The sequence below is a fragment of the Nasonia vitripennis genome, chromosome 1 (genome assembly GCF_009193385.2).
Source record: "Nasonia vitripennis strain AsymCx chromosome 1, Nvit_psr_1.1, whole genome shotgun sequence".
NCBI classification, from domain to species: domain Eukaryota; kingdom Metazoa; phylum Arthropoda; class Insecta; order Hymenoptera; family Pteromalidae; genus Nasonia; species Nasonia vitripennis.
In genome coordinates, this window is record NC_045757.1 from 22,421,090 (window position 1) to 22,436,834 (window position 15,745).

The 15,745-nt window shown below is 40.5% G+C and overlaps 1 protein-coding gene across 24 annotated transcripts in view; it reads left to right on the top strand.

Annotated features, from left to right (window-relative positions):
- LOC100116237 (longitudinals lacking protein, isoforms N/O/W/X/Y) overlaps nt 1-15,745 on the top strand; it is a 175,681-nt gene that overhangs the window by 46,832 nt on the left and 113,104 nt on the right. For 23 of the 24 annotated variants that reach the window (XM_008204142.4, XM_031928493.2, XM_032602209.1 and 20 more), the window contains one exon: nt 7,330-7,406. The exons of the other annotated variant lie outside the window; for it this stretch is intronic. The gene's annotated coding sequence lies outside the window, so the exon portion shown is untranslated. The remainder of the gene's footprint in view (nt 1-7,329; nt 7,407-15,745) is intronic. 24 annotated transcript variants of the gene reach the window in all.

The following is a 15,745-nucleotide window of genomic DNA, read 5'->3' on the forward strand; positions in this document are numbered from 1 at the left end:
TATTCAGCGGCAGATTTATTCGATGCGCTCGAAAGCGCGCGCGTGTTCCCACGACGACGACGACGACGGATATCGCTGGCGATATTACGGCCGGCTTTTCTTCGACACTTCGGCGCGAGATAAAAGCGCGATCAATGGTCATTTGTCGCGCGCCGGCTCCAGCGACTGTCAACTTGGCCGCGCACGACTGCGGACCTGAGAGGATCGCTCGGCGAAAACGAATCAAGCGCTGCAAAATCAATCTCCCTCTCTCTCTCTCTCTCTCTCTCTCTCTCTCTCTCTCTCTCTCTCTCTCTCTCTCTCTCTCTCTCTCTCTCTCTCTCTAACTCACACAGACGCAGGCGTTTTCAGCGCATTACGAGCTTATCTCGGCCACGGCGGCGGCGTGCATATTTTCTAGAAATCTCTCTTTGGAAAACAGAGCTCAATTATCTGTCAGTTTTCTGCGCCAGATATCCGGGGGTTATCGTTATCTTGCGAAATACCTTCTTTCCTGCCGAAGTCAGTCAATTATTTATCCAACGGCGCCGACTATGCTCTTGTTCGAGCGATTTCCCGGAAAAAAGAGCAGCCGCCTTTTTCTTCTTTGTCTGCGGAGCGACTGCAGCGATTTAGCGCTCCCGTTCGAGCGTTGAAAAAACATCGATGGAAAAATTAATCATCGCTATCGCTGTGTTAACTCTTGTACTTCGTAGCGAATCGAATTTGTGTCTCTGCTCGCGGGGACGCGATTGCTTACCCTTCGCTACCCCCGTCAGGTTGATTAAGTTGTTCAAAGCATCGAAACTTCCGAACAATTCACCTCGACAAATATTCATGTACATGTATTGCATGCTACTGTCCGCGTTCAAATATTTATTTGACACGTCGCCAGCCCTTTTCCGCGAAACAATGCATCGTTACGGAAGACTCGACTCCAATTTTAGATGTATCGATTTCGAAAATTAAACCTCCTTCATACCAGTCTCAGCTATTTCTATATGGAACGTGTGTTCATTGCCAATAAGAAATCAATAGCAACGCAGCCACGTATAAGTGCACAACTTTTTTTCCCTTTCTAGCTGGTTTCTCTTTTGATCCTATAGGAAACTGCTGTATTTTTGTCGAGCAATAAAAGACATTTATCGACTTGAATATAGACTCCTCATACACGACTTTCGTTTCAATAATGAAAGATAAAGCAATGCCACTTATATTGAGTAAAGAGTAAATTTATCTTCGAACGCACGACGTCCTTTTTCATTTCTGCTCGACTAGCTCCGAACAGAAATGAAGCTTCGAGTAGGTTGATTCGGAAGTGACGTAAATCATTCGATTGATTCGACGTGCGATCCAATTATCCTTATTAACAGAGCACTTCTGGTTAAATTCGATGTACATTTTTAGTGAGAATATACACTATTTTGCAATATAAAATTTGTGATCTAAATGTGGTTTTTAATCAACTCGCGTGGTCATCGGTATTTTCATCGCGAGTCGTTATTTCTTACGAAGCTGAGTCGATATGAAAATAAAATAACTTATTTAAAAACTTGCAAATCTGCTCTAGTATCATTACTCGATTGCCGGTCGAAAATAAGCTGGTTGCTATAGACTCGCTGATCGGTTTAATCGGTGCATGAAGTAAAAATAATAAACCGAATCATCGCTAAAAGCTATGTCAAACTTTCGGTGCTATCAATTTGGTTCTTAACTTGGATTGCGGTGGCGTGTTAACCGTTTGACCTACTTCTGCGGTTTCGCATTCAATCGTCGTTCGAAAAATTAGCCGAAACGAATAATAAGCATAAAAATCGTTAAATAGTTCCGTTCGGCTGGATAGTTTGCGCAAACAGTCGGCCCGGCAATAACGACTGATTCGAAGTATTCGAAAAAACGCGCAGCCCCTTCGACGCGTGTAATAATATTCTATTCGTGCAACGGCACAGTTTTGCGCGCTTTACGCAAACCTCGAACGATCAGTGCGGATTTTTCACGCCTTCGTTGATTTCGTCAGTATTATGCTATCGTTTACTTTTTCGGCCTCATCGAAGCCTCGCTTGTGCCGTTTTTCTCCGCATCGCAGAAATTTTTCAGGCTGGGGGATTCGAGCGCATGAAATATGAAATTTCGCCGAGCGAAACGTGACGATTTCGGCTGAAGGAAATCCGGAACAGGCGAGCGAGCGCTGACCGATGCAAACTACAGATTATTTATTCTTCGGACGAGAGCTATATATATATATATATATATATATATATATATATATATATATATATTCGATTTAAAGGATCCTCTCGGGGAATTCTCATCAGCTCTTTCTCTAATACATCGAGAGCCGTGTACATTGGATTGCAAAACCGTCGAGTGCTTGAGCAAGCTCACACGTTCAAAGAGTTGAGCCATCGCGTTATAGATGTCATAACTTTTTGCAACGTTCGAAAATATTTCGTCATCAAATGTTTATCATGAAAATATTCAAATCCGCGATAGGAAAGTCTCGTGCGTAGCGAAGGACATAAAAACTCTATACGCACTTTAATCAAGCAGCGGTCTGATTTATAATATTGTTTTACGAGTATCAATTTCAATAATGGTGTATCGAAGTAATTTCAGATAAAAGAAAGTTTTGCCAGCGCGCGGGCAGGCGAGACTATTTTCTAGAGAGAAGTCTGGGGGTACAATCTCGGGTATGGAATTTTTTCGGTTAACCCGATCGAAACGCCGATGCTCGGATTTTTTATCCGCAGAGTGTGTATATCGAAAATTAAATAAACGTTCTCGTCTCTCGATAACTTTACCCGTGGCGCTTGGAGTAAAAATTGGAAGGAAGCTTTTTGCATTGGGGCTTTCCACTCGATAAGCGGAAAATATAATTACTCTACATCGGGACAGATATGAAATTCTCTTAACAAATCCTGGCATTCGCAGAATGCTAGATCAATTTTTGAATGCGATTTCAGCTCTGGTATCGGGCATTTATAAGGCATAATTCGATGAAGAACGGTAATGTACCGATAAATTTTAGCGGATTATTATTATCGGACTGGCAGGACGAGAATCGCCGCGGCTAAAGTGGATTTCTTATTCGATTTGACATATAAAATGAGAAATTAAAAACGATAAAACTTTTTGTACGGACTCGTCCCTTTTAGAGCGCAGTCATTTTTAAAAGCGCATTAACTCCACGGTCACGCGCAACACAGAAAGTGCATCGCGAGCGAAAAAGACGCATTGCTGCCTCGGTTCTACGTCCCGTTAAAAAGGCGTCGATGGAAAAATCGCGCCGTGTACTCATTCGTTCCCACACGATTAATCGAGGCGCACAAACGCGCAGCTCTCCCTCCGCGGAATCAAAAGCCGAACCGCAAAAACTTATAATGTATTCGCGCGTAACAAGCTACGCAAAGCTCGTGCGTCGGCGGCGTTGATTAAAAAATTCCCGCAACGGTGCTTGTTTACGGGATGCGCGTAGTGTGCGCTTGGCGTTGGCGGCAAACTGGAAAAAGCGCCGTGAAAAGAAAAAACAAACGAGCGACAGAGGATCAGGCAGCGAGGACGAGCAGCTGATATAGTGTAGTTATTATGATCGCGTGTAGCGCAAACAGTTCTCACACGCGTGTGTTCGGGAGGCAAAATCAATCCAGGCGTATGGAGATAGCGCGAGTGTGCAGTAGCTGCAGAGAGAGTCTAATGATATAATTTACCGGCGGCAATTACGAGTTTCCCCGCCGCCGCGTGCTGTGCCATCCATTAATCCGCGCCGGAGCGTTTTTCTCATCGCCGGCTCTCCGCGGGCTGGTGCATATGCGTACTTGCGGGGGAGCGCGTACATACGTACGCGCAAAAAGCGTAAATTCTAACGAGTGCGGCTGCGGCTCTCGCTTCCGGCCCTTTTTCCTCCGAGGAGCGCACGCGTGTGTGCGCCGTACGCGCCGGCTCGGGAGGAACAATGACGAGAGCCGGAAGTGCCGGTGATTCTTGTCTCGTCTCCCCCCCCCCTCTCTCTCTCTCTCTCTCGCGCGCGCGCTCTCCACTTGTGCGTGCCTCCTCGTCGTCGAGTCACTTGCGCGCTCAATGTCCGGCGTGTTTGCCTTGCTGGGCTTGTTTATTAATAAAAGGGCGATGCCTCTTTACTGCGGGCACACTCCTGCAGTGGTCGTCCCGAGCAGTGCTTCTGATTTTGCCCTTACTTTGTACAGCAGGGTTTTGATGCCGATGAACGAACATTGTAAACAAGTGAACGACCCGAGAAAGCGAGTCCAGTGCGAAGAGAGCGTGCTTCTCTGCCGTAGCCTTGCGCGACTCTCTCGCCTCTCTTGGCGGCGCGCGACAAATGATACGCATTTGCGGTAATGTGATGTCCGCATTACACGAGAGGCGTCTTTAGCCATTTCGCGTCGTCGTCGTCTGTAGACTGCATGTGTACCTCGAAGCGACGTGGCTGCCTCTGCATGTACACGTTCGCACAGCGAGAGTCTATACATATTGGATTCGCGTTATGTGCACGCGGCGCCTACCTGCGTGCAAACTTTTTCGCTCGATATATGTTTATACGCACGCGCATTATTAATGGGCCGCATTAGCGATGTATGCGTCTGTGCGTGTACCTGCGCTTCGCCTCGTATTGCGACGCGGCAGAATAGGGGAAAACTTTTAGTGGTATACCTATACAATGGCAATTCGTCGCGTGATGTTGACGAAAAGTTTGCTTGGGAATTTTCGAAATATTGGCTTCGAATGATACGCCCGCGCCAGTGCGTTTCGCCGAACACTCTCAGGTCTTATCCCATTGCGTTTTTGCTTGAAACTTGCGGAATATTGGTTCTACTTCTCAAACATATTGTTTTTGAGTTGTTTGTTTATGAACGCAAATACGAAGATTCATTTCAACAAATGTGCGAATTCAACTTTTTAGGAATGTTGAGATGTTATTGAGATATTATAGATCAGGTTATAAGATGAAATCTTGAACAATCTTCTATTGATTTTGAAAATTCTGAAAACTTGGAAACAAGTTATAAAAGATTAAGTACTCGGATTAATCCAAAAATATTTAGTTTGAAATCAGTAGAATATATTTTTTAACGAAGTTGGTTTGGTAAGCTTTTTAATACGAATAAGGATTCGTTGAAAATTGCTATTCCTCTAAAACTTTATGAGCATATTGAAAACGTCGTTAAATTAATCGAAAATGCATTAAACGCAGAGTTTTCATGAAGAATTTGTAAAATCGACTTTTGAGATATTTGCGGCGAACTAAATTGAGCAACCATTTTAATTCTAGCCAATAAAGCTAATGGAGGAGCGAAAATATGTTCCAAACTCGTTGATATTTCACGGAATCAATTAATGATTCATAGAAATTCACATTCATCATATTTTTACATTCAAAAAGGTACTACGAGATTGCGCAAAAAATCTTTAAAGTTTTAACGTAATAGCTTTTACCCATAGTTATTAAATTTATAGTCTCGGCGTATTACTTGTTGTTGGAAATGCTATAGCTTGTATTGCAAAGACAAATCTTGAACAGATGTAGTAAACGGAGACTAGGGAAGAAAGGCCCTTTTTAGTTTTATGATTTTAGTTCTATAGCTCGAGTTCGTGACGCTGCGCGCTGTGACACATCGCTCATCTCCGATTTCATGGAGAGCTTAGCCATCTGATCGAGTCTACATGTATCCTCTCTTAAAAAAGTGATGGGCTTTGTTGTGAAGCATTTAATTGTGAATCGGTAGCCTGGTACAAGAATTAAGGAACGCGAATCAGAAATACGGATTTTATTATATAACCTTACGAACGCTTCAAACTGTTGGCTCTAAGCAGGCAGCAAAAATTAAATGTTAATTATGAGATGATAAGGAGTGCGCGAAGCGCACTTAAATTTCCTAGTATATTAAAAAAGGATCATTGTTTTAAGCTTAAGCAGACGACTTCCTCGCTCTGGACCTTATGCGTCCTCGACTGCTTCTCCTTTAGGAACCTCAGAGAAACTCTAAAGTTATTAATGTCGAATAATCTGAGTTGTGTATTTTAAAATAAAAATTATTTTGAGTAATTAATAAAGATTTGGATCTCTCAACACTTTTAGTCTTATATCAATTTTGAATATCCAAGGCGATATGAAGAAGAAACTAAATATGCACATACACGAGTTTTGCACATAATATATAGCAGTTTAGATAAAATAGAATATCGAAATTCAAGGCAAGATCAACGCAAGAGTAAAAATATTTTAGAATTTTTTACAGACCTAGCAGCAGAGAAAATGAAATAAATCTTATATATAACTGCTATAATCTAAAGAATAACTTGTAAAGCTGAGCTAATTTCATTAGCTCGGCTCAGCATGAAAATTCGAAAGCTGCAACAAAATCGAGAAAGCTTAGATTTGTGCAGATTCATGCACAGTGATCGTATACTATTCTCTCGAGGCTCGTGGGAGCTCCAGGTTTCTCTCACTCACTTGCTTTCCATCTTTTTCCTCGAGCAGAGAGGCTTTTATCTCTGAAAAAAGTAGCAGCGATGTTCCCGCGACTCTCTGCCCTCCGTCGCAGCCGCTTGCCTTAAGCTCCTCTTATATTCTCCGCTTCTACGTTCTATCCTCGTATAACCCCTTCCGTTGTCGTAGTCGTCGCTACTCTCACTACTCGGGCTGAATAATCTTCGTTCGGATTGTTTTTACTCGAAAAAGAAAGAGAGAGAAGATAGAGAGCTTTCTTCGCGCGCGCGCTCGTGGAATCATATTCTTGTTAAATGTGATTATATAGATGCTGCGTTGGATAACCGCAAGGAAAAAATGACAATCGCTTTAGTTATGAGATATTACAAAATTCAAATTGTACCGTATAATAATTACGAGGTCTTGTTCGACGATCCACATTTGCGATAGACGTTCTGCTTTGAATTTAAATTTCATCGTAGCTTATTGTTAGTTTTTTTATGACCCAACTATATATCCTCGTTCCCTATATGAAGACTAGTACAACTCAATTTTTCGCCGATTTTCTTACGAGAATGGATTTTGCTAAACGTAAAAAGCAAAACATTTGATTTGTGCTAGTCTTTGTTGAACATCTCAGTTCTGCTAGTTCTTGTAGGGAGCGACGATATTATTATCATCGAGTATATGCGGTGTTTTTTAGTTACAATACTTCGGGAAACTTGCTCTTATATTTTGTGCAAAAAGCAGTAAACTATCATTTTAAAACATTCTTTGTGTATTTACCATCAAAGTTTCAAAGTCAAGCTTTCAAGTTACAGAATATATTAGTTATTTTTTATTGTCGACTATTTACAGTAAATTTTAAATGGCTTAAATTTCATTGATCAACTTTCTCTTTACAGGCCTTTTGATGGACTTAGGAGGAAATGAGGCTTTTCTTTCACCAGATGTACGTCAATAGGGATATTGTGCAGATACAGTAAGAACCAGTTTCATATTTACTGTACAAATTTATATCATTTTGATTTACGCACACGTGTCTGTATTACTACATTATCTTCAAATAATCTAATAAGCTTTATAATTTACTTTTTAATATATCAACGAGATAATTTCACAACATCCACAATAAATATATTACAATTTTAATAAATCACTGCTTCAGTAGTCTAGTTAGTTTTATAACACTCTATATATACGAATATTCTAAATAAACAGCTTGTTATGCAAACGATCTCATGCATGTATACTTAACCTTTACTGTTAAATTAATCATACCAGTAGGCTATATTAATAATCCCATGTAGAAACCCTCAACTGCGACATAGTTCTCCATGAACTATGTACTCGCGAGCTCCCCGCAAGTTCAAATATTAATTCAAAAGTGTACTTTTGAATTAAAATTCCGTTTCAACAAATAGCATTAGTTAAGTTTACCGTTATACGTTCAAGGTTTACAAACAAGATAAATATGCCTACTCACGTTAACACGTCGAAATCTTTATCGTCATGCCACTTTTCAATTTCCACGTGTAATTTAGAATTTTTTTTTTGACTAAAAAAAGTCTTATCGCGCTCGGATGACTCTGCGAATTTCCGTTCATTATATTTTTTCTGAAGTATAATGTTCGTGATCGCAAAAAAGTAACAAAGCAACCAACTGTTGTTGCAAAATTTGTCGAAATTCAAACGTAATGGCGGCTCTCTATTTTTTACAGTTGCTATTTTTCGTTTTCAAAAAAATTATTAGTATGTATTGTTTGACGCTTAATTTATACTAAGCTCTTTATTGTGAAACCGAAAAATAATGTGAATTTCATTTCTAATCAAGATCAAAATCGATCATTCATTGATTGATCATTCATCTAATTTACGCCCAACGTTATTAAATATACGTCCTTGAATTCAATTTAAGCATCAGTTTGCTAAATTAGCTCATTATTACTCCATTTGTTAGAATAAATTTTATTGAAAACGTTGAGTCAATAGTAAGTAGCCTTAAATCAAATTCAAAATGTTGCGCGTGTAAAAAACGGCGCACATCTTTATGTAAAAAGCTGTCATGAAATCGGTGTACCCGCAAAAACTCGATGACGCAAAGAATCGCGCAATCTAGCATTTATAGATATCGAAAAAATAATAAGAAACATGCATAAAACCGGACCGGACATCGATGTTCGTAATCTATTCGTCCTGATGAGCTCGATCGGAATCCAAGCGAGTTCAGCGGCTTTGGCGCGTTTCAAAGTACGCGTGAAAGAGGAAACGAGGCGTGTGAGCGAGGAAGGACGGTTCATGTCCTATTCGCGCTCTCGCACAATTTCAACGACTTGGCGAAACTTGCTGTATATGCATCAGCCTTGTATAATATAATGCAGTTTTTGAAGACCAAACGCGCAGCAAGACCAATGTTGCAGCAAATAATTGAAAATCGATTAGTTATTTCTTTTAATTTCATTAAGCTTTGATCCGTTTTGTCAGAATTTATTGTACACAGTATTTTATACGTTAAATTAGAAGAAGAGATCCGTCTTAGCAGTAAGTTATTACAGTCAATGATTTTCATAGTGCCAAACGCAGCAAGCGCGAAATAGCTATAAAGAAGCTAGAGCGCATTGCGTGATTCTATTAAAATGTTGCATTCATATACGTGCACGCGTTGATACAGATCTGATCGTTTAGTGGACGCAAGAGCCAAGGTGCGAAACGCGCTCACGATTTCTTTTTATACGCGTAGTTCGCGCAAACAGCAGCCGACGAAGGAAAACGGCTGACAGGTTTTTTCGCGTGTATAACCCAAGGCTTTCTTTGCTCGTAGAAGTTCTCAGTATTTTATTTTTCTTATTTTTATCTATCACCATAAAGTGCCGCTGGTGTCAGATTCGATAATCGCCAATCGAATTGTTGGTATTTGCAAAACAGTATTGCGCGCTGTACAGGAAAAATCAATTTTAAGATAGATATGTCGAAAGTATATTTTCTCATATAGTTTTGATAAATCAAAATTAATGTCGACGGAGTATTAGAAAATCAACGTGCAATAATTGATAAATGTAGACATGAGACTCAATTTTAGTCTGCAATATTTATTCGAGTGTTTGATTGATTATAACTCGACAAATTGCATGCAACATTTATAATTATAATGCACAGCTGTAAGATAATCTGAAAAATTCACGACTTGAATCTAACATCACGAAATTCTGATTAATTTTAAAGCAGTCAAATGGAGAGTATATTCAGTATAGATAATCAATAATTCTTTTTCTGAGAATAGATGTATGTGCTATATCATAATTCGATTTTTCACATTATTATCCTAGCTATTGACGTCAAAATAGACGTGTAAAAATAGATTTTTTCTAAAGCTGTATCATCGCGAGAAAGTTTATTTTATTTCAAGCCATATAAACATAACGCAATAAAATTTACATTTATCATTTAAATACGAAAGAAAATTTATTTTTGATTCAGGTTACTTGGTATATTTTTGCTTTATTTTCTTCGTCGAATTTTTGGAAAATAGTATAGTATAGAATAGAATTGTAGTTATCTTGATGAAAACGTGGATAAATTGATGAAGACGATTTCGCGAAACTACAGTTTGTTTTTCGGGATAAATAATACATCTAGTATTTCCATGATACGTGTTTTTTTTTTTTACATGGCATTTGGAACTCGAAAGTTCATCGCCTCATCTACGCAAGTCTTCCACGCTGCCCTATCTTGTGTCAACCCCACCCAAGATGCACCTCTCCGATCGACACCCACCCGTCCTATTTCTACTAGATCCGCTTTTACGTTGTCCTCCCATCTACGCCTAGGTCTACCTAGAGGTCGCGTTACCATCGGCCTGCCCTTCATGACACGCGCTGCCGTACGGTCGTCTCCCATTCTCGCTACGTGCCCTGCCCATCCCAATCTGCGCGATTTTATTATTCTGTTAATATTTGGTGACGCGTACAGATTGTGTAACTCATCATTGCGTAGTCTCCTCCATTCCCCGGTTTCCTCATCTTTCTTCGGCCCGTATATTTTTCGCAAGACTTTATTTTCAAATACCCTAAAACGGTTGTCCGCCTGCTTAGCGAGAGCCCACGTTTCGCACCCGTACAGAACCACCGGCAGTATTATTGTCCTGTATATTCTTATTTTAACGTTTTTAGACAACAGCCTCGACTTAAGTAAATTACTCACGGCGTAGAAGCAAGCATTACCCGAATGGAGTCTCTTATTTATTTCGACATTAATCTCGTTTCTATCATTTATGGTCGTACCCAGATACCTGAATTCGCTAACCTTTTCAAAAGTAAAATTCCCAACTCTGAGATCTTCCTCCCCTCTGCAGATGCCTAGCTTATCCACAATCATGTACTTTGTTTTTGATTCACTCACTTCTAACCCTGTATACTCCACCGCTTTTATGAGGATTTCCGCGTTTCTTGCTACCGTTTCCCTACAATCCCCCAGTATATCCAAATCATCTGCGTAGCCTAGTATCTGCGTTGTTCCATTAAGCGTTGCGCCCAGCTGGCTAACCTGCATTTTTCTAACGGCATACTCTAACGTTAAGTTGAACAGCACCGTAGAGAGCCCATCCAGAAGGGTTCTGATACATTACCGCCTACTCGGACCTTTCTCGTGCTTCCGTTCAGACATATTTGAATTAATCTCACGAGTTTTTTCGGTACACCGAGAAGTACTAGAATTTGATATATTTTGCTTCGCTTAATAGAGTCGTACGCTTTTTTAAAATCTATAAATAGTTGGTGTATGGTTTCGCAAAATTCCCACTTTTTCTCTAACAACTGTCTTATGGTAAACATTTGATCGCTCGTCGATCTGTTGCGCCGAAATCCGCACTGATAATCTCCTACTATATCTTCCGCGAATGGAGTGAGTCTAGCTTGTATTACGTTTGACAGAACTTTGTAGCACGTTGCTAAAAGTGAAATACCCCTATAGTTATTGCAGTCTGTCTTATCCCCTTTTTTAAAAATCGGTATAATGATAGATTCCTTCCAATTTTCGGGTATTGTTTCATTTTTCCAGATGGCACATACTAGTTTATAGATTTTGAAAGTGAGCTCGACGCCCCCATATTTGAGTAACTCAGCTGGTATAGAGTCATTTCCCGCGGCTTTGTTGTTTTTTAGTTTTTTAATCGCGGCCTCTACTTCTTGGTAGCTCGGTTCCTCCACGTGGGGTTCAGCAGTGTGAATTTCGTCCCCTAATTCTTCGCTATTTTCGTGCACGTTTAATAATTTATCGAAATAATTTTTCCACAGCGACAGTAATTCGTTGTCATTTGTTACGAGGTCCCCGTTTTCGTCCTTCATCAATTGCGCTCTACTCCTAAAACCCTTTCTGATGGCGTTAATCCCTCTGTACATTTCGCGGGGGTTATTTTCCTTACTGTTAGTTTCTATTCTCCTAATAAGATTCTTTTGATACTCCCGCTTCTTATTTCTGTAGATCGCGCTCGTCTGTTTCCTTACGTTAGAATACTCTTCTACGGTCCTATCGCTTCTATTTTGTAAGCTATCTAATTTAGCCTTTTTGCGCCTTTCAAACCAGAGTTCGCACTCTTCGTCAAACCATGGTTTGCTCTTTGGCTTTTTCTTTTTACCCAGTACTTTGTTCGCGGCCTCTTTTACCGTTTTTTCGATGTCCCCCCATAAGCTATTCGGTTCGTCATTCCCCTCCGGCGATGTGTTTGCTTCTTCAAGTGCCTGAAACCTGTTATTAATTTCTATCTGGTACCTAATTCGCTCTGTTCTATCTCGTAGTTTCTCAATATCGAAGCTTTCTACCTTGTTTGCTCGCTTACTATTTTGATTCGCTACTAGTCTAGCTCTTAATTTGGCTACTACTAGGAAGTGGTCCGAGTCGCTATCTGCCCCTCTGTAAGCCCTTACGTCAAGAACATTAGTATGACGTCTTTTTTCAATGAGGAGATGATCAATTTGGTTCTGTGTGGCCCCGTCCGGCGATGTCCACGTTGCCTTGTGTATGTTCTTGTGCTTAAAACACGTAGTTTTGATTATAAGATCTTTTGCCGCCGCGAAATTTATGACCCTAATACCGTTATCATTGCTGGCTTCGTGCAGGCTTTCCTTACCTATAGTAGGCCTAAACATTTCCTCCCTACCTATTTTAGCATTGAAATCGCCTACTATTCTTGTGTCGTAAGACGCGAACTGGTAGATTACCTGCTCTAAAGTTTCGTAATAGAGATCCTTAGCTTCTTCTTCTTTGTCCTCCGTAGGGCAGTGTACATTAATAAATACATATCTATACCATTCACCTTCGATAATGATGTACGAGAGCCTATCATTGACGGATATGAAACTTTTAACCGAATGTATGATGCTTTTGCTTACGAGAAATCCGGTGCCTAGAGATCCCCCACTCCCGGCCCCATATAGGTACGTGAAGTTACCCGATGCTAGTACTCCGCCATCTGGCCACCGCGATTCCTGTATTGCTACCAAATCTAGATTGTACCTATCAGCTTCCTTTACGAGTTCTTTAAACGCACCTGCTCTGTATAGACTGCGAACATTCCAAGTTCCGACCCTTAAGTCCCTTTTGGTTCGGATTTGATTTTTTTGAGCCATGATGTTATGTTAAACCCGCGCGCTTCGGATCCTGTTCCGATCGCAGGTGAGTCCACCGTTCTAGAGGTGATAACCCCCATACCTCTCTAGAACTAAGTATGAGAGCTTTCCGACTTTGACGAGGACAGTGTCAATTCGTCGTCAGACACACTACGGTTTCATTCTCGCATCCTAACGCCCCCCTGCAAGGCAGCGCGCCTTCGCTGGCATCGTTACCGCGTAAGACCAGGTGACGAATCATTCTACACATCCCCTTTCGGGGCAGTTGTCATCGCTCCCACATCCTCCTCGGCAGCAGGATTTTTGCCCATTTTTGTAATGTGTGATGAAAGAGATAGATTAAGAGATAAGAGATAATGTGAAGTGTTTTTGTTGTTGTGGTGCTTGCGTAATGTTTCTAGATGAATGCGTTCGACAGTGTGGGCTCATCACACCCACGCCTGTTCCTATCGGCTGTCCGCGGCTGCTTATTCAATTTATTCGCAGCTAACCTCTTTCTCAGGGGCTGTTCCTCTATCCGCAACCTAAGGACGCGCTGTGTAGTGGTGATAGGCACCCACCCGTCCGATCTGGACGACAACGCCCAAGACCCGCTTAGGGTAGCGGCATTGTAACAGTCCATGATACGTGTTACTCGACAATATTAAAAAAAAATTTACAATTTTGTTAAACATTTGTACAGATTCAAGAAAAACAACTTGTTTCCCATTGCAATTGGTAATATTACCTGTAGTAGGTATCTATCCATCGGAAAATCAAATTACGAATTCAATGTTTATTTTCGTGCATCACATAACTCAACGTTTGTACGTAAACCGAAACTAGAAAAAAGCAAGCTCAAAATGTGTTCGCACTTGGCAGACATTTTTTTTTAACTTTGGATTAATAATCTATATCAACTAATGCGTCGAACGATTTACCTAAATATTTCGAACATCAAAGCAAAGTAAAGCAGAGTAATTGGTATGAATCATCTACTTCTACACTTAATGAATAAAAAATGTAACACGCATTTTTCACGATCAATTTGATCAACTTTCATATGACTTCGACACTACTAAAGTATCGGAAATAGAACAAATTTTCTCAAGATAGAAACAAGGTTCTTGATCGATTTTGCCTATGTACACTAAACGCAAAAGACTTACACACGGTATGGTTTCATATAATATGTAACTGATCGTGGCGCACAATACTGTAGAAAAGTAAAATATATAAGCTCATTGCTCTGATGCCATGGGTCAAGGATCGCATTGAAGTTAGGCACTAAACCACCGCTTTTATATTACATTGCAACAAACTGCGGCGGAGTTTTTCTTTTTCTTTTATTTGATATCCCTCTTATTTCTCACGTTGTCATAAACTAGCTTACGCGATAAAAAATCGTTGTAAACCTTTTAAAATAATTCATTCACTGCAGCTTTTCCAAAAAGGATTGAATCGTTATGTGATGCAAATTAGGCTAACCAAAGATTATTTTCTGTAACCAACATAATTTATAACATGAGATAGTGACTTCATAGAGATGAATAATATGTAATGAAAGAACTATTAATTTAAATTTTTATTCAGACAATCATAATTTAAAAGATCATGCGAAAATATGATGGATGGTTTGTCATCATGGCACATTACCTCGATTTTTGTCGTTAAGGTTTACTTTTTAGATACGTGGGAACCCATATGCACATAGCTCCTGAATGTGCTAAATAAAGGACACTTTTTCAAAACAAGTTTTTAATGTAATTTCTACAAATAGATCAAAAGTTATACCATGGTAAAATAACCTTCCTCTTAACATAAGACATGTCAATTCAATCGGAAATTAAAAACTAATTTCAGTGACAATTCAAATTATATCACAAGTTAATTAGCACAACAGTCGAGCGTAACCTACTCTTGTACCCATTTATTAATGCATTTCTGGCAGTGCTGAATCGAACTCAAAGACTCGACGACGTTTCTTCCGCGCGCGCGCGCACTCAAAGAATCATAATTAACGTCAATCTCGCGCAAAGTTCCACATTGGCGCTCGTAAAAAGCTGCAGCCAATTACAAAAGCGTCATACATTTAATTAAAATCGGCTTTGCCGCAATCTCGCGTATGAGGGAAATAGACTTTTATCATCCAGCGAACGGATGATAATAAAACGCGCCGCGTCCGAACTCGAAGACTTTTGTCGACGGTGTCACGTCGCTCCTCGGTAATTCCGATCGCAAAAGTAGCCTTGGCTCGCATAATTCAAAGGAAAGCCGGCCGATCCCGGCATAAAAACAAGAAAGCCTGATTAAATCGAATCTCGCGTTGTGCGCGGAGAGCACGTTATTCATGGGAAATATTAATTAAGATGAATGTGCAACGAGCAAAAGCTGCGTCAGAAGCAGATTTCGCGAGAAAGGCTAGTGCGGAAAAAAGGCGAATAGCCCGAGGCGGTGCTCGGACCGTACACTCGTATTAGAACTGATCTGGTTATTGTGTGCGTCATGCGCTTCGAATAAGTTATCTGTCGCGCATATAAGAGGGCAAATCGAGGAATGGAATTATCGACTTTTAATCAGCCCCTTATATTTCTCGAATCGGGAAGTGCCGCTGCGCCGATTCGTTGCCCCGCGCGAATTAGCTGCCTCGACTTCTCCCCCGTAGCTATATGCATGGAAGCAGAACAACCTCTCGAGTCGTGAGTCGAGTGAAGGCAAA